This window comes from Silene latifolia, chromosome 2 (assembly GCF_048544455.1).
Source record: "Silene latifolia isolate original U9 population chromosome 2, ASM4854445v1, whole genome shotgun sequence".
Classification (NCBI taxonomy): Eukaryota; Viridiplantae; Streptophyta; class Magnoliopsida; order Caryophyllales; family Caryophyllaceae; genus Silene; species Silene latifolia.
The window spans coordinates 190743075-190763403 of NC_133527.1; the positions used below are offsets into that span (position 1 = coordinate 190743075).

Here is a 20329-nt window from a genome sequence, read left to right on the forward strand (position 1 = left end):
CATTTTATATCTGACTCGGTATTAATTACCCTCCTCGAAGCAGAATCTCTAACAAATCTCACTACACCTCATTATTAGGATTTAAAAATTAAAACAAACTGTTGATTGATAGCAAGGTTTGCATCTGTATGTGCACAAAGCTTTGAACTCTTAAATCTTACTCCCTCCGTTCCAATGATATGTTTACACTTCCTTTATTTCCCCTCACAAAATAAAAGAAGTGTAAACATCTCACTGGAACGGAGGGAGTAATTAAATGCTTCAGTGTAAGCGACACTTGCGGTTCGAACATGGCTTGCACGTCTCCATGTTCGTTCATTGATTAGTTAGTTTATGAATGAATGCCAGAAGCGAGCTAAAATAATTCGTAAATAATTAAATAATTAAATTGTTGATGGAATCAACACACCAAACCCTGTATAAATAGGGAGAAAGAAGTGAAGCATAGCATAGCATAGCAATACACAAAACCAGCAAAGATAATACAAATACATTCTCTCTGAAAATGGCTGTTATTTCAACACTCGACTCATTCCACCCAACCTTTTACCTACCGGGCGTAGGGCCGATACCAATTCCTCCTTGTCAGGTAAAATATTTTCTTTATTTCACTTTTATTGCCTCTTTTCACTCTAACTTATCCCAAAATTATTCTCCCCGTTTTAGTTCTATATTTATTTAGTAAGAAAAATAATTGTGATCCCCAATATGTCGTTGGCAATAGAGTATGGCCACCTTGTTAGGTACGATTATAAAAATACCGGTTTTTCCACACTAATTCTCCAAGTATAGTAATTATGAATTTATATTTCAATTTCTTATTAATTGACATTTTAACATACGTCCATTGGACACGCATATTAGAAAAACCCTAAAACTAATTATCATCTAATGGTATATATAAGATTACTTGAAATTTTATTTAAGTGATGATTATAATCTCAACTAAATACTAATGTAAATGTTGGTGTGCAGGAGTCGGGTAACGCTGATGACGCTTCCGCCCCCGTGTAGCATGCTTACACTTTCGTCGTCTTTGGCCTTTAGATAATTCCAATGTTTGTTGATGCTACCTATGGTTACTTCAGTTTCTTGTGTTTCACTTATCTTTTTCCAGTTTGTTTCTTTTTTATGCTTTTAAGTCGAACTATGTTGTCTAATGTAATTCGACATCATCAACATCTTCAATAAAATCTAAAGGCACTTGTGAACCTACGTGTGTGTTTATATGTCTTCTCTTTTTCGTTTAATTTTTTTGTTCGGCTCATATATAGTCCTTGTTTGTATTTTCTAGCAAGCATTTTGTTAGGACGGATCAACACACCTACCAATTTTTGTATATATTTTAATCTAATTGTTTTCGCCCCCATTTTTTATATTATACCCAACGACTTAATCCCGAATCGTTGTGTCGCTAATCGACCTCATAGGATCGCAATAATCAAGCCTTTGTGAACCCCATTTAGGATAATTTGTTTCAAATTAAAGTTACTCCATTTCGTTAAATTGGGTTGTGAGAATAATATCGAAAGATATTATCCAATATCGTATATTGTAAATACTTGTAGTGCAAGTAGGATAGATTGTAATATTAGGAATTGTATCGTTTTTTCCTTATTTGAGTTATTTAGTTGCCTTAGGAGAAGATATGATGTATGTATATAATTGAGTCTTGGCCATTTTCTCTCTTAAACCCTTTAAATAATATTTTTTCCACTACATCCTTATTTTCCTTTATTTTTACCCATAAATGTAGAACCGTTCGATAATCCCAAGATGCGATCTGGGCCACCAAAAGGAACTTGGGTACACAGAGCAATAACAATATTGTTTCTTATTCTTGGGGTGTCAATAAGAACCCCAAATTATAAAGTTTCTCTATTGCAACTAAAAGTTGTTCTTAAAATAAAGAACCAAGTTCTAAAATAAGAACTTAGTTTGTTACATATTGGAATTTGGGTACCAATAAATATGACTTTGAAATTGTGAAAGACCAATTACATATAATCTATTTTCAATTTAAGAACTTTATATAAATGTGATCTATTTTAAACAAAAGTTCTTAAACATTGAAATTATTAAAATATGACAAGGCAAAAGAATAACTTTATATAAAGTTCTTCTATTGTTATTGCTATGGTGCTTTAAACAAGGAAAAAAAAATATGCACAAATTCCTAAAAATTTCAAAATCCATTCATTAATAAATGGATAACGATAATCGAGCGAAGATCCATCTCATTTCTTGAAAAAAATAACTTCCTTTTTTTGTGCGATCTGGATTAAAGTTTGGGACCATTTAATGCTTGTAACTGTCCGGATTACAAAAATTCTACATAACAATTCAACTTTTTTAAATTTAGGTCCAAAAATCCCGGTCTTTGGACCAGATTAAAATATAATTTTAAGAAAAAATAAGTAACTAACTAATAATTCCGGTCCGGATCGGAATTTACCGGACTTGGGCGGAACCGGACCAGGATCTTAAAATGTTGGACCGGAGACCAGACCGGAATAACTAAAAATTCCGGCCCGGTGCGGTAGATTCCGATCCAGACCGGTTCATTTTTCCCGTCGAGATCGGAATTTGCACACCCCTACCTGACGCCCTGACGATACTAAATCTCAATTTCATCCCATTTAAAAAACTTATTAAAATAAAATAATAAAAAAAGTAGTTTTTGTTTGACACCAAAATGTTAGAATTTTTTTGGCAAAATAGGTTTATTATTTCAATCTGTTTGGGACCAATGGCTCCACCTCATTAATTTTATTTTTCTATTTTTTAGGTGAAGTTGTAGCTATACCTCGCGGCTTTAGTCTTTGTTATTTTGAAAGGAAAAGAAGTGAAGCCATGAGGCAGCCTCGCGGGTTGTCTAAACCTGGTAATAAACAGGTCAATCGGCTCGAATTGGGGTCGGGCCAGTTCGGAATGGGTCATTTCGGGTCTCTCATTGATTTCGGGTTAATTAAGGTCAGGTCCATCATTTCGGGTTTCAGGTCTGTTTCGATAAGTTGACGGGTCAAGGGGGCCGGGTTATTTCGGGTCAGGTCATTTTTTGGGACAATGAATAGAAGTGAAAAAGTCATTTCAAGTTTTTTGAGCTACGTTTTGTTGGGTCTTTTCGGGTTAGCTGGCCGGTTTTGGATCGGTCATTTTTGGGTCGTGTCAGTTACGGGACAAGAAAGGTAGGGTCATGTTCGGGCCAGGTCGGGACAATTTGGGTTTCGGGTGACATTCGCGTGATGTAGTTTGGATCAATTTTGGGTCTCAGTCAGCCTGATGCAGGAGCATACTCGGAGGATAAATCAAATGGTAAAAGGATTCGAGTTTGTTCCAACGGGCAAGATTATGCTAAAATGTGGTTTGCATCAAGACATCAAGAAGCTCAAAACCGGTCACATAGCTGCTGGACACGGTTCCCTAGGCCAAGTAGGATGCACGATTTCCTAAATCGTGTAGGATTTATTATTTAGATTAATTTACTGTTTCTGAATAAAGTTAGGAAAGCTAGATGTTTGGTTTAATTAGAATACCCTAAATCTGATTGTATTTTAATTATTATTAGTTTAATAACTTTCCTAGTTAGTTTAGGGAAGGAGTAGATAGCTTGAGGAGCAAGCTAAAGAATTAGATCTCGAGTCGGATTTCTGACATCGAGTAGAATTAGGAAAGATAGCTTATTAGTCAAGCTAAGTAGGACTATAAATAAGGACCGATTGTGGCCTTATTTTTCAGAATATTTCAGAAATAAAATAAAGTTTACAGTTCGTAAAACTTGTGTCAATCTTGCGAGATTAGATTAGGACTCTTCCTTGCGAGGTTGAGTTATAGCAAATCGAGCTATAACCTTGCGAGGTTAGAACAAGATTCACTAATCTATCCTGTTCTTTGTTCCAAATTCACGCAATTACCAACAATAATTCCTTGTTTTCTGATCTTATACACGACATACTCAAACTAATCAATAATTCCGCTGCAATTTAAACTAACGTTCCATTATAACGACCTGATTCTATATCAAATTGGTTACCAGAGCAAGGTTCAGATTTATTTCTTAATAGATCTGTCTTGGGAAGTTGTTAATTATGGTTAACGACAAGGATGGTACTCCGAAAACATGGGAAGATGGTCATAACGAGTTAAAGACGGGGATGGCTCAGATGTCTTATGTTTTAAAGGAGATAGCAACTATGTTAAAGAACAAAGAGAGAAAGAAGCAAAGGGATTCGGACAGTCCATCCGAATCTGAAGAAGACGAGCAACCAAAGACGAAAAAGAAAGACCAGAACAATGATGATAGAGGCCTTAAACTCGACATACCCGAGTTTAATGGAGATCTAGATCTTTGAAAAGTTTCGGATTGGATTAAATCAGCGAGAGAGGATTTTCGAATACAAAGACTACGATGAGCATAAGCAATTTAAGGTTGCTACATTAAAATTAACCAAGTACGCATCTTTATGGTACGAAAATCTGAAGAAGCAACGCAAGAAAGACAGAAAACCTAAGATTGAAACTTGGGAAAAGTTAAAGAAGCATCTTATGAAGAGGTTTCTTCCTAGAGACTACGAGCAAGATAATTAATTAAAGCTAACATCTTTAACGCAGGAAAGCTTGAGTGTTGCTGATTATGTGAAAGAATTCGAGAAATTGAGCATTGTTTGCGATTTGGAAGAGAAGGAAGAATTGAGAACTGCGCGTTTTATTCGTGGCCTCAATTCGAGTCTAGCACAACGGGTGGAAATCCAGAATTATGATGGATTTAACGATGTTTGAAGGCTAGCTCTTAAATTCGAGAAGCAAGATAAAGGCAAGAAATCCTATACTCATGCTTATTTAAAGGGGACGAGCTCGTACTCAATGCCAGCAACTAGTGAGTCTAAGGAGGACCAAACAGAAGACGTGAAGGACAAGGGGAAAAGCGTGATCATGGAACCTAAGAGTGCTAGTTCACGACGGTGTTTCAAGTGCCAAGGATATGGACACATAGCCAATGAATGTCCACAAAAAAGAGCCCTTACAATACACGAGTTAAGCGAGATGGTACCTTCTTTTGTTCTACCCAACAGTCCAAGCGACTGTACAATCCAGAAGGAGGAAGTAAAAGAGGAAGGTGGGTTTGTCACATACGATGTTGAACCAATGATAAGTGACGATGACCAACCATAAACAGTGATTCGCAATCTGCATATTCACGCTGGTCCATTCAAAGAGGAAAAGTTTGAGTCTTTCAATGATGCTATTGACGAGGATGTGCAACAGGTTAAAAGAGGGCTGGTTGACGAACTAATTGTCAGTGAGCACAAGGTATTTTCGAATCTATCCAAGGCTGAAACAATTGATGATAATAAACTGATATTGGGTAGGGCATTGTCACATGTTAACGATTGTTCAAGTTTTCAAGATAAAGAACTTTATCAATCACCACTTGATAAATCGATTAACAAGAAGTTAGGCGCTGAAGATTATCGGTGCTGTTGGTTTTTGAGTTCGGTACTAGTAGATGCTCACGGTGAACTTACTAGCTCAGGCAAGTGCTATTTCGATTTTCCATTACTTGTGCAAGGAGGGAGGCGGGGTGGAAGGCACAAGCATGAGTGGTTCAAAGATCATAAAAGCCACAAGAAGATTGCTACTACGGAGGAAGTCGAAAGAATCTTAACTAAGACTGTCATTACAATTATGATTCGGCTTGTGCAGTACGTTTTTGATCCCGGTGGCAGCATGCATGATTGAAATTTGAGGTCAAATTTAAAATCAAAAGAAGGAGAGTATGATGCAGGAGCATACTCGGAGGATAAATCAAATGGTAAAAGGATTCGAGTTTGTTCCAACGGGCAAGATTATGCTAAAATGTGGTTTGCATCAAGACATCAAGAAGCTCAAAACCGGTCACGTAGCTGCTGGACACGGTTCCCTAGGCCAAGTAGGATACACGATTTCCTAAATAGTGTAGGATTTATTATTTAGATTAATTTACTGTTTATGAATAAAGTTAGGAAAGCTAGATGTTTGGTTTAATTAGAATACCCTAAATCTGATTGTATTTTAATTATTATTAGTTTAATAACTTTCCTAGTTAGTTTAGGGAAGGAGTAGATAGCTTGAGGAGCAAGCTAAAGAATTAGATCTCGAGTCGGATTTCTGACATCGAGTAGAATTAGGAAAGATAGTTTATTAGTCAAGCTAAGTAGGACTATAAATAAGGACCGATTGTGGCCTTATTTTTCAGAATATTTCAGAAATAAAATAAAGTTTACAGTTCGTAAAACTTGTGTCAATCTTGCGAGATTAGATTAGGACTCTTCCTTGCGAGGCTGAGTTATAGCAAATCGAGCTATAACCTTGCGAGGTTAGAACAAGATTCGCTAATCTATCCTGTTCTTTGTTAGTGAAAAGATTCGGTTCACTGCCGTAGTGAACCGAATTCCCGACATGTCCCTTCTGTCTTGATAGTTTAGCTAGGTATTTATTTGTAGAAGGATAAATCTTCTCAGCGTGTTCCTGCAAAATGCAATTAAAAACAGCCCGCAAACTAACTAAACAAGCATACTAAGATAGTTTATGGTACGAAGACCATTTATTACAACTGAAATGAAATAGAAAATTAAAAATAAACTCTCCGGGTTGCCTCCCGGGTAGCGCTAGCTTCAGTCAGGTCCCAGCTCGACCTTCTTTTCTTCGAGGCTCTCTAATTAATCACAATCAAAACAGCTCAAAGCGCGCAGCATGAGATCATGAATCTGCACATGTGCTACACAGAAGCATAAGCAGCACCAAAGTGGAACAAAAATATAGGAAATAAAAATGTTTAACTGTTTAAGCTTTAACAAATTTCCTATGGGAGCTCCTAAATTTATCCACATCATAAAGGAGCGCGGGAGCAATTGTCAATAAAGTAGGGCCCTGTTTCAGATTAACGAACTTGAAATGATAAGGACGGTGAAAAATCGTTAAATTACGCGTCCGCATATGAGAGGGTATAGCATTAAAAGAAGAAGCACAAATCAAACGAGGCAATATACTGTAAAAACAAACAATAATAAAATTGTCGTTTACTACCTCAGGTTGGTTGCTCTCAATAATGGAATCATAGATAAAGGAATTTATTACCTCTTCCGTGCTGGGAGCGATTACCGACTCAGCTGCTTCCTCGTCACCCTCCTCAGTGGAATCCATCCCGTAAATCGCAGCTTCAAGTGTATCCGACTCGGCTTTGAATAAGGGAGATTCACCATAACCGTTATCATCATAAAAGTCATCATCTAAAATGAGCCCAAGTGACGAATCAAAGCTCCCAATGGCCAATTCAGTCGATCGAGCAGAATTGTTACTCGATCGACCACTTTCCTCCCGAATTCCACTCGATCGAGCAGAAATATCACTCGATCGAGCACTTCCTTCTGGAAATTCAGTCGATCGACCAATATAAGTTACTCGATCGAGTGATTCATCCTGTACAGCGCTGAAATCTTCGTGTGAACTAGTGAAATATGATAGAAATTCATCGTCCGAGTCATAAAAGTCATCTTCAGCATTGGGCAACACGGTTTCTTCATGGGAAAAACCGCTCTCAGTAGAGCATACCTCTTCTGGTTGCCAACTATCTGACTCAGCTTCTAACTGAGCTATTTGTGTCTCGAGCTTATCAAATCGCAAAAAAGTGTCTCTATCAACTTCTTGCACTCGGAATACAAGTGCCTTCATCAAAGACCTTAGCTCCGCAATATCTTCTTCTTGTATTTCAGCTGCTAACTGAGCGATTACAGACTCGAGCTTATCAAATCGCGAAAAAGTGCGTCTATCATATTCTTGCACTTGAGATGCAAGTGTTTCTAATAAGGATTTCAGCTCCGCCATCTCTTCTTCTTGTATATCAGGAGGATCTTGTTGTGGTGGCCATTGATAGGGTGGATGTGTAATACTCCGTATTTATAAGTCTTGGGGTACTCTATCGAGTAGGCCTTACTCTGTCGAGTAAGGGTAAGTTGCGAAATAAAATAGTTTCTGACCTGTTGGGTGCTCGATCGAGTAGCTGGGGTACTCGATCGAGTAAGGGGGTACTCGATCGAGTACCTTGGGTACTCGATCGAGTGTCCGGTTTTACGGGGAGTTTTCTCGGGTTTTGTTAATTATGCGATTAAGGTATTTAAGTTTCGTCGTCATTGTTTTAAATCACTTTTACAAAACCTAAATCCCTGTTTAAGAGAGAAAGCAACCAGTTCATCTTCCTAATCGCATTCTTAGCAATTCCCGAGTTCGACGGTCGGTTCTTGTCGTTATTCGTATCGTTGAGTTCCTTGCGTCGAGGGTAAGATCTATGTACCCTTTTTATTGTTTTTCCCTTGATTTGGTTAAACCCTAATTTAGAGATTGGGGGTTTTTGTGTGTAGTATGTGATGTGTAGCCTCTATGTGTTATATGATAGGAGGAGGGTTCGTAGAAGAGGCTTTTTGATACAAATTTGTTGATACGAGTGTGTGATGTTGTGCTTTCGGGTAGGATTTCCTACTCGAGTATTAGTCCCATAATGGGATATTGGTGATGTGTTGTATTTGGTTGTTTGATATAATGATTGTCCTGTGTTTGTGGTTGTGATTCTTTGTTGATGGTTCTCGAGATGCGTTCTCGGTGAGTGGGGTCACTTGCGGGAGTGGCTTCACGCCCTAGTTTCGCTTCCGTGGAACCCGCCACGAGAAGGGATGTGCACATTAATGGACGGGGTTATCGCTCACTATGTGGAGCGGGGATTTGGTGGGTACGGCTGCGGTCCCCCACTAGCAGGGCTGGTCCAGTGGACAGTCAGGATTGAGATGATGGGAATTGGTTGGCTGTGTGTGTGTGTGTGTGCAGTTAATTTGTCTGCATTTTATCTTATTATTGTTATACATGTTGATTGTGTGATTAATCGACCCGGTGTTGTTTTGTAAACTGCGGTGATCCATTCGGGGATGGTGAGCAGATATTGAGCAGGTATTGAGATGAAATCTTTGGGATAGCCGGGATGCCACGACATGATGATAGGAGTCTTCCGCTTTAGCCTTTAGTTTATTTACATTTCAGTTAGACAGTCAGTTTGAAATCATGTATCGTACTTTTGGTTTGGTTTTGAGGATTGTATCTATTCACTAAATTATTTATAATAAACATTGTTTCTTTATTGTTGTTTGATTATCATTGCCTCGGGTAACCGAGATGGTAATGTCTTCATACCCGAGTGGTCCTGGTAAGGCACTTGGAGTATGGGGGTGTTACAGGATGTGGCGGCACAACTACAACTGCCTGACTAGCTCGTCCCCAAGGCCTGAACTCGAGGACCTCGTCAGTTTCTGCCATGCAAAGGACTGCATTGTGCTCAGCAGACCCACATCTCCCGCAGGAAATCACCTGCTGTGCCATATAATGGGATATCGGTGATGGGTCAAAGGTACTCAAGCCTTCTCTTTGATGATCTTTCACCTAGAACTGTCTAGGTAGAACCTGTAAGGCCTATCAAAACAGCACTAAAGAAAAAGATTAAACTATCAAGAGAGAAGGGAAATAGAGATAAAAGCAGTAAAAGCAAGAAATAAGTTTAAACTATCAAGAGAGAAGGGACATGTCGGGAATTCGGTTCACTACGGTAGTCTAGTGACTCAGCTGTAAATGATTCAGACGAATTATATGCGAGACGGACGTTGAAAGGTCCTTTCGGTCCACTTTCTATCCTAAATTACCACTAACTTAACTCTCATTCTCATTAGGGTAGTCTACTGTTCATAGCAGGCCTATTTAGTCCAATCTTTCGATCTAGGAGTAATTTTAGCCAGATTAAAGGATGACATAGAAGCGTGCACTCAACTAAGTCGAATAAATACAATTAAATTGCTATGGTGACAGGGTCTCACAACTAATTCATCTAATTCATTTACTACATCGTCACATTTCTACCGCAGATCCCCTAATCCCAACATGAAAGGGGTTTAGCTACTCATGTCGCTAATTAAACTAACAGCAATTAAATTCCCAGCATTAAACATTATGAAATAAACAATAAATTGCATAAAAGTAAATTAGGGCAAAGATTAAATGCAACGAAACGAAGAATTAAAGCTAACAAGAGATTAATTATTATTAAAGGGAGAGAAAAGAATTACAATCAAGCGAATCCGGCGTAAAGAACACAAAATCCGAGTGAATAAATCCGAAGAACGAGGTTACAGTGAAAGGGAATAAAGCAACGTAACAAAGTTTAACAGTAGGAAGCTTAGATGAAATAAAAGATAGATCAAAGATGTCTATTAACCTAGTTAACATAGGTTTAAATAGGAAAAGTAATAAGTTTTGCGAAAATAAACAACACACGGGCTGTTTAGAAGCCCATAATAGCGAAACCACTCGATCGAGTGGATTAAAACCACTCGATCGAGCAAAACCTCAACCAAATCTACTCGATCGACCACAAAGTTACTCGATCGAGTAGATGGTCTTTCTGCAAGTTAAGGATCGAGTATGAAGTGCTCGATCGACCATTCTGGGACGTAGAAACCACTCGATCGAGTGATAAAACAGCTCAATCGAGTACTTTGACTTCATTTCAGCTCAAGTCCGCGCCTGAATGCCTCGTAATCCGTGCCATGACGCTTCCAAACACCGTATCTCACTCTAGAAAATCCCGTCTCCTCTAAATACATGCAAAAAGGACGAAAAAGAGTACGATTCCACTACTTTCGCGTTCATTTCTACAAAATGGACAAAACGAACCAAAGTAGCCAATTCGGGGCAAAATACCATAAAAACAGTATAAAAATGCATAGAAATACGTGCTGAAATAGGCTAAAAAGACTATACATTAGGCACGTATCAAATCTCCCCAAACCAAACCTTTACTCGCCCTCGAGTAAACTCAAAACTATACACAACCTAATGGAACGGAAATGATAACTCAGAGCTAGCTTAACTTGTATACTTGAACCAATTTAATGCAACAAAAACTAACAGTTAAAGCTAAGCAGTCAATACGCAAACGAATTATAAGCTGTTCAGAAATATAGCCAACCTATCGACCTTACAAGACCAACAAAATGGGACTCTCTCGTGGTCACTCTTCTCTCATGAAGCAAAGGGTGAATGTTATATGTAAAAGAGAGAAGAAAAGACAGTCACTCACCTAACTGCGACCTACATAGCATGCATGCAACAAAAATGAAAGACAATTCAAGTACTAATGCACACACTCCAACCAATAATGTCCGTCACAGCCGAGGGCTTACAAATAATTTGGGAATAGTGAGGTTCAGGTGAGAAAAGGCAAAACATGTTATGGAAATGTGGAGGTAAAAGCGTCAAGCTAGTTCCTAACAGGACCATAATGAAACCATCCGAATCTCAACTGACTGAAAAACTAAGTACAAGTGCCCTTCAATTAGCCTATTTTATGCCCTTCAATTGCTGCGGGAGATATGTTTCTAATAAGGATTTCAGCTCCGCCATCTCTTCTTCTTGTATATCAAGAGGATCTTGTTGTGGTGGCCATTGATAGGGTGGATGTGGCGGCACAACTACAGCTGCCTGACTAGCTCGTCCCCAAGGCCTGAACTCGAGGACCTCGTCAGTTTCTGCCATGCAAAGGACTGCATTGTGCTCAGCAGGACCACATCTCCTGCAGCAAATCACCTGATGTGCCATATAATGGGACATCGGTGATGGGTCAAAGGTACTCAAGCCTTCCCTTTGACGATCTTTCATCTAGAACTGTCTAGGAGTAATTTTAGCCAGATTAAAGGATGACATAGAAGCGTGCACTCAACTAAGTCGAATAAATACAATTAAATTGCTATGGTGACAGGGTCTCACAACTAATTCATCTAATTCATTTACTACATCGTCACATTTCTACCGCAGATCCCCTAATCCCAACATGAAAGGGGTTTAGCTACTCATGTCGCTAATTAAACTAACAACAATTAAATTCCCAGCATTAAACATTATGAAATAAACAATAAATTGCATAAAAGTAAATTAGGGCAAAGATTAAATGCAACGAAACGAAGAATTAAAGCTAACAAGAGATTAATTATTATTAAAGGGAGAGAAAAGAATTACAATCAAGCGAATCCGGCGTAAAGAACACAAAATCCGAGTGAATAAATCCGAAGAACGAGGTTACAGTGAAAGGGAATAAAGCAACGTAACAAAGTTTAACAGTAGGAAGCTTAGATGAAATAAAAGATAGATCAAAGATGTCTATTAACCTAGTTAACATAGGTTTAAATAGGAAAAGTAATAAGTTTTGCGAAAATAAACAACACACGGGCTGTTTAGAAGCCCATAATAGCGAAACCACTCGATCGAGTGGATTAAAACCACTCGATCGAGTAGATGGTCTTTCTGCAAGTTAAGGATCGAGTATAAAGTGCTCGATCGACCATTCTGGGACGTAGAAACCACTCGATCGAGTGATAAAACAGCTCGATCGAGTACTTTGACTTCATTTCAGCTCAAGTCCGTGTCTGAATGCCTCGTAATCCGTGCCATGACGCTTCCAAACACCGTATCTCACTCTAGAAAATCCCGTCTCCTCTAAATGCATGCAAAAAGGACGAAAAAGAGTACGATTCCACTACTTTCGCGTTCATTTCTACAAAATGGACAAAACGAACCAAAGTAGCCAATTCGGGGTAAAATACAATAAAAACAGTATAAAAATGCATAGAAATACGTGCTGAAATAGTCTAAAAAGACTATACATTAGGCACGTATCAAATCTCCCCAAACCAAACCTTTACTCGCCCTCGAGTAAACTCAAAACTATACACAACCTAATGGAACGGAAATGATAACTCAGAGCTAGCTTAACTTGTCTACTTGAACCAATTTAATGCAACAAAAACTAACAGTTAAAGCTAAGCAGTCAATACGCAAACGAATTATAAGTTGTTCAGAAATATAGCCAACCTATCGACCTTGCAAGACCAACAAAATCGGACTCTCTCGTGGTCACTCTTCTCTCATGAAGTAAAGGGTGAATGTTATATGTAAAAGAGAGAAGAAAAGACAGTCACTCACCTAACTGCGACCTACATAGCATGCATGCAACAAAAATGAAAGACAATTCAAGTACTAATGCACACACTCCAACCAATAATGTCCGTCACAGCCGAGGGCTTACAAATAATTTGGGAATAGTGAGGTTCAGGTGAGAAAAGGCAAAACATGTTATGGAAATGTGGAGGTAAAAGCGTCAAGCTAGTTCCTAACAGGACCATAATGAAACCATCCGAATCTCAACTGACTGTAAAACTAAGTACAAGTGCCCTTCAATTGGCCTAAAGCTCACTAAACTCAAAAACAATCTCCTCAAAAATATAGAATAAGAATGGAGGAGTCAGACGGTCACAAAATTCCCTACTCCTGTCGAGAAATTGAATGTCATAAATCTGAGGCACTAAACTAAGTACAAGTGCCCTTCTCTCATAACCTTGCGAGCTTTGATTTGTAGAAGGCCACAATTGGTGCTTACATTCTAGAGCGATCGGCATTCGAGGTAGGTCCATTAGATAAGGCCATAGCGGCAACATAGTATCCCGACTTGACTGTGAAAACACCATGTTTAGAGAATTTCCAGTAGAAGGAGTGATGTAGAATTCGTAGGTTTTGAACGAACGAATTAGAGTTTGTAAAGCTGGCAGCGGAATAATATTAAAAACGGATTGAAAATCTTGAAAACTAATGAATAACAGGCTGTTTATGTGAGGATTTGATGATATTGTGTGGATATTGTGAATGAAGAACCGAAAATAAGGGATAGAGATAGCTAAATCTCGTTCTAACCTCGCAAGGTTATAGCTCGATTTGCTATAACTCAGCCTCGCAAGGAATAGTCCTAATCTAATCTCGCAAGATTAAACACAAGTTTTACGAACTGTAAACTTCTTATTTTATTTCTGAATAATCTGAAAAATAAGGCCATAATCGGTCCTTATTTATAGTCGTACTCGATGTCACAATCTGACTCGAGATCTAATTCCTCAACTTATCTTCCAAGCTATCTTTCCTAAACTAACTAGGAAACTTATTATATAATTAACTAATAAAAATCAGATTTGTAGAAGCTAAATAAAACTATGATTAGGAAATATATAGTTTCCTAATTTTATTCGAAAATAGTAAAATAAACTAATAGCTTATCCAACACGGTTTAGGACTAGGAAACCGTGTCTTCTCTTTCACGGCTGCTCCTACACGGTCTAGGAAACCGTGTTTTCTACTTTTTCCTCATCGCTGCCCTATTGCACCCGCATCATTCTCCCCTTCTTAAAAAAAGAATCGACCCAATTTTTGGACCATCGACCTCCCGGATCAAATATGAACCATCCCATCTTAACCATGTTAGTAGCAATCCGTGTGCAGCACATAAGACTCTTTCTTTTGTTCTTAAACCTATTTCCCTTGGACCATCTGATCTTGTGTCTCCCCTTTTTCTGCCTGCCCCTTTCGCGCCTCTTGAACCATCTTTGCTTGTGCCTTCCACCCCACCTCCCTCCATGCACAAGTATAGAAAAATCGAAATAGCACTTGCTTGAGCTAACAAGACCGCCGTGAACAACTTCAGAAATCGATCTCATGAAGAAAAAGCATAGACATTCATCACCATATAGTTTCTTATCAATTGATATTTCAAGGGGCGATTGATAACGTTCTTTGTATTGAAAATTTGAACAATCATTACCATCTAATAATACCTTACCCAACATCAGATTAGCTTTATTGGGTTCATGAATAGACAGATTTGAAAGTTCATGAAACAAAGTTACATTAACCTTATCCGAGGTTATAGTACCCTTGGTTGAGGTTATAGTACCCTTGGTTAAGGTTACATTAACCTTGGTTGAGGTTACATTAACCTTGAGCTGTTCATCCGCGTCTTCTACATGCTCCTCTTCTTCATGAATATTAGTAAAATTTTCAGCCTTTTCCTTTTCAATCTGATCACGTTCATCTAATGGCTTGACAATACATGTAACAATCTCGTCTTCCTCCTTTCTTCATCATTCGGAATCGGAGTCTTTACGGACTGCATTCGTTTGATAAGGTCGATCGTCTCTACAATTTTGATCGCCTGGATCGCTCTGTGGCGTCTCTCCATCCTTTTCTCCTTCTTCTTCGTGAACAACTTTAGAAGATTCAATCTTTTTCACTTCTTCCTTCGCTCCACAAGATTGATTAAGTTCACGCTCCCACTTCTCGTATTTGGATGAAAGCTGATCAATTCTCCTTGTTATGTCTTCCCATAACAATTCTTCCTCATATTCCTCCAACTTCTTCAATGCTTGCTTGAGTTTTTTTCGAGACATGATTTCGTTCTTCCCAAGATTAATTTGTTAAGAAACAAATTTGAACATAGCTCTGATGACCAATTTGATGTAGAATTCGTAGGTTTTGAACGAACGAATTAGGGTTTGTAAAGCTGGCAGCGGAATAATATTAAAAACGGATTGAAAATCTTGAAAACTAATGAATAACAGGTTTTTTATGTGAGGATTTGATGATATTGTGTGGATATTGTGAATGAAGAACCGAAAATAAGGGATAGAGATAGCTAAATCTCGTTCTAACCTCGCAAGGTTATAGCTCGATTTGCTATAACTCAGCCTCGCAAGGAAGAGTCCTAATCTAATCTCGCAAGATTAAACACAAGTTTTACGAACTGTAAACTTCTTATTTTATTTATGAATAATCTGAAAAATAAGGCCATAATCGGTCCTTATTTATAGTCGTACTCGATGTCACAATCTGACTCGAGATCTAATTCCTCAACTTATCTTCCAAGCTATCTTTCCTAAACTAACTAGGAAACTTATTATATAATTAACTAATAAAAATCAGATTTGTAGAAGCTAAATAAAACTATGATTAGGAAATATATAGTTTCCTAATTTTATTCGAAAACAGTAAAATAAACTAATAGCTAATCCAACACGGTTTAGGACTAGGAAACCGTGTCTTCTCTTTCACGGCTGCTCCTACACGGTCTAGGAAACCGTGTTTTCTACTTTTTCCTCATCGCTGCCCTATTGCACCCGCATCATTTTACAGTTCGTAAAACTTGTGTCAATCTTGCGAGATTAGATTAGGACTCTTCCTTGCGAGGCTGAGTTATAGCAAATCGAGCTATAACCTTGCGAGGTTAGAACAAGATTCGCTAATCTATCCTGTTCTTTGTTCCAAATTCACGCAATTACCAACAATAATTCCTTCTTTTCTGATCTTATACACGACATACTCAAACTAATCAATAATTTCGCTGCAATTTAAACTAACGTTCCATTATAACGACCTGATTCTATATCACAGCCTTTTCAGACCGGGTCAATCGTGTAGAGTTGCCTTTGTCAGGTCTAGGCTTGTCTTCTTAGCATATGACAAATAGAGGCGAACGTAGAGGGTAACAAAGAGTAACCGATGCTACCCCAAACCCAGAAATATTGAGGAAGAAGATGACTTCTTGCTACCCCATTTCACTGACTTTTGGAAATGAATACAAGAAAGTAACAGCATGTAACGCCCCGAAAAACAAGCAGGCAGCTCAAAAATAACTCATTATATTACAAATAAACAGCAGCGGAATTATAGGGCGTCACCGCCGTATTCACCTTCGGAGAATACAAGGCTTTGCAATAAAATATTTACACTTATAATAATAAAACAAAAAACTCTATAATTATACATTATATACATTTTATCTTCTAGGTGAAAATTCCCCACATTTAACCTTCCCTCAGACTTGTACCTGAAAAAGAGTGAACGTAATGGAATCAGCCAACCATAGGCTGAGTATGACCCAAGTTCCCTTCAACAGTCTTATATCATTCCCTTTATTCAAAGAATTTTTCTTATTACCATATGACCCAATATAATAACTTACCAGAATACAGTATTCCCTGCCAGGGACCAACCCGGTATCCCAAAAACATTAAATGACTAACAGACCAACAGGATATATATTCATATGACTCTAATGCCGGTATCTACCTAGTATAAAAGCTAGGTTTTTTCTTGGCTTCTCATTGACTGGGGGAATTGAACACACTTTTTTTAGGTAGGGCCCCCCATGATCATTGTAACTTGATAACTACGTTATCGCCCCTTCATTCTTGTCAAAAATCCTTGCTTTAGTCCTAATTTTGGTGCATTTAATTGATAATTACTCAAGTTTATGATTAATTTGCCTAAATAAGTCTCACCGGATTATTTTCTAAGCTTTTTGTAGTGTTGCACGCTTCCCCATGCAAAACCGATCAACATTTGGTGGCCAAGGTTCAAGATTAGCCTTGTTCGGTGTATCACGATCAGGCACGGTGTAACTTAAGGCTAGCCCGTGTAACAAAAAGTCAATGACAAATCAAAAAATTGACCAAAGGGGTGCCCCAGCCGGTCTATCGTGAGCAGGAATGGTGTAAATAGGGTCTAGCCGGTGTAAAAATTGGTCTTACATGGTGTATCTCCTCCAGTAGGGTGTAAACCCCCTCCGGTAGGTGTAACTCCGGTGCGGCGGTGTATCGATACATTTGGGAATAGTAACCGGGCTGTTTTTGAGAATTGTTTGTATTTTGATGTTTTTAATCCCATGGTATATATAGAAAAGGGGTAACCTTGTAAGAACAACTTTCATTACACTTGTTTTTGGATAAAAAATTGGTTAGGTAGAGAAAATTGGGAAGAACATTGGATCTCACTTTGTTCTTAGTTTTGTGAAGAAATCAATTCAATCAAGTTATTTTCTTTCTTCTTTGTTGGTATATTTCCTTTCCTCATATTTATTTCTTTGTTTTAGTTGTTAATTTCATACTTCTTTAGTTTATGCTTCCCTTATTTTTGAATATTTACCTTGCTTGTGGTTAAAGTTACTTCCTTTTTGTTTGATTGTTGTTGTTTACACCATTGTTCATCTTTTCATTGCTTTTGTTTTCTTTGATTCTCTTTCCTTTGTTCTTCTTGGGCTAGTTGTCCTCAAAGACTTAATCTTTGAGTTGATTGTGTTAAAGATTGTGTCTTTTGGTTTGTTCATCCTTGCTATTAGATTAAAACCATCTTTCTTCATAATTATTGTTGGGTTGTTGCATGTTTAGAAGTAAAATTCATCCTATCACCATGTTTATGCTTAAAGACTCTATCTTTGTTGTTTTCTTTGCCTCTAAAAACATGATTAGTGAGTAGTCTCCTTCTAGGACTCGGTTTGACCCGATATGGGTAATTTCACTAACTAATTATCATTAAGGCTAATTTGTGGGGGAAATTGGTGAGGGTAGTTTAGAGGAATTTGCATGCTTAAGGTTTGGGTTTTGGGTAGTGTCAACTTGTGACCCTTGTCCACCAACGGAAGTTGGTTAGGTTGTAAATTGGACACCCGAAATTTGGCCTTGTCACCAACTAAGGTTGAGACCGGAAGGGAGAACCGAGGGAGGGTGCCTCTAGGCTAGCGTTTGAAATCGACCTCCGGAAGGGGGAGTGGGATGACCCGGAATATGATGAGTGCTTAATGACCTTGACCATTTACTTGACCTCCTTGGGAAAATGCATGTTCTTGGGGTTGTCGGGTTTTGAGTTAGGGAGACCGGCTTTCGAACCCGGGAGGGGGGTTAGTCGGAGTAGCTAGTGTCCTAGTGCGAGACCGGAAGGGAGGTTCTAGGCGAATTAGAGCCATCTCCCCCTTACCTTTCTACCCCTTTTGATTAGCCAAGACGATTAGTATGTGGAATTACTTATACTTGTGGGAGAACCGAGTTCTAGTCCTTCTCTTTATTTGATCTATCCTTTATCTTTTAGCTTGTTCTTATCTAGTCTAGCTTATAGTGTTTAAATTTGTTAGTTTATGTGCTAGTTTGTTACCACCCTCTTTGTTATTTTTCGACTTAGCTAAACCGGTGAATTAGAACGATTAGTACTCCACCTACTCCTTGTGGGATCGACCCTTTAAAGTGTACAACGATAAAATCGTGCACTTGCGAGGTTTAACTTGAGACCATCATAACTATTTAATTACTCTCTCTCCTATACTTCATTTTATTTTGCATTTATGTTTTTCTCTTTTTCAAGAGTGCACAACTGAGTTCATCGTACTTTGAGGAAAAAAATCGAAAAATCGGAAAAATATAAGTCTCTTAAATACAAATATATTAAAGAACACAAAGTAGTAAGAAATGTTTTTTAAAAAAAATATAATTCAGACTTGATCTTATTAAGATAAACTCATTAATTAACTGGATTAATAAATACTCCCTCCATTCAATTATTATCACCCCGTTTCTCTAATAAATGGGAGGAGTATTATATTAAAGTGGGGTGATAAAAGTTGAATGGAGGGAGTACAACTCAGAAACAACCTAATTTTTCTTTATTATCAAATTAGTAAGACATAATAAGATAACATTAAATACGATATGTATTCAAACCTTAGTGAAATAATGTGAATAAAATGATATAGAAATGAGGAAATAAAGGTTTAGAAAATTATATTTATTCGTTAAAATTACTGAAACTGAAAAAAAAAATAAAAACTTGAAAATAAAGTAAGTTTTCGGAAATTTTCGAGATTTCAAATTAATGGTTAGAAAGAACAAAATTAATTGTTAAAATTCGTTAAATAAGAAAAAAATCAGAATTATTTTGATAAAAAAACAAAAAAAAATATTGAACCTGAAAAATATGGCCAAAAAAATTTACGAAGGAGAGAGAGAGAGCAGAACTGCGAGATTAAAAGTTCAAGTGGCGCACCAATAATCTTGAAGAGGCGATAGTGTTGAGGTGAGACGGAAGTGTAATGAGAAGCAGGTGAAATATAAGGCGGCAAGATTTTGGCAGTGGTAGGGTTATATGTTTTACACTTTTAGGCAGCAAAATTTATGAAGAATGCGGGTACATGGAGATTGGAGGGTTATGAGTTACATGACTTATGAATATGGGAGGTTATGGGTCAAATAATTGGGTTTATAATTTTTTCGGATAAATAAAATGCAGGTTTAACCCATATTAGGAATGTTGACTAAGCCATGTATTAATTAACATTACTTTTAATCTATTTTAAGTAATATAAAATTACTATTTGAACCATATTCATGCAATTTGTATTTTATGTATGGTGTTATGTTTGTCTCCAATTAGACTCCCTTAAAAAAAAGTATCAGGCTTTAACATTAAAACGGGTAAGTACCCATCTCATTTTAGCATATACGGAGTAAGATAAATCTAAATCTTTTACTTTGACTGATTCTTATTACTTGACCCAGTGACCTTAAAACGGCGATACTCGGGCTAGATCGAACAATTTGGATTCCACGTGTATTAT

The 20329-nt window shown here is 37.7% G+C and overlaps 1 long non-coding RNA gene across 1 annotated transcript; it reads left to right on the forward strand.

The window, feature by feature from the left end:
- The first annotated feature begins 464 nt into the window (after positions 1–464).
- Positions 465–1211, forward strand: LOC141632018 (uncharacterized). The gene is made up of 2 exons (XR_012537743.1): positions 465–589; positions 976–1211. It is a non-coding gene; the product is annotated as an uncharacterized LOC141632018 (long non-coding RNA).
- The last annotated feature ends 19118 nt before the right edge of the window (positions 1212–20329 follow it).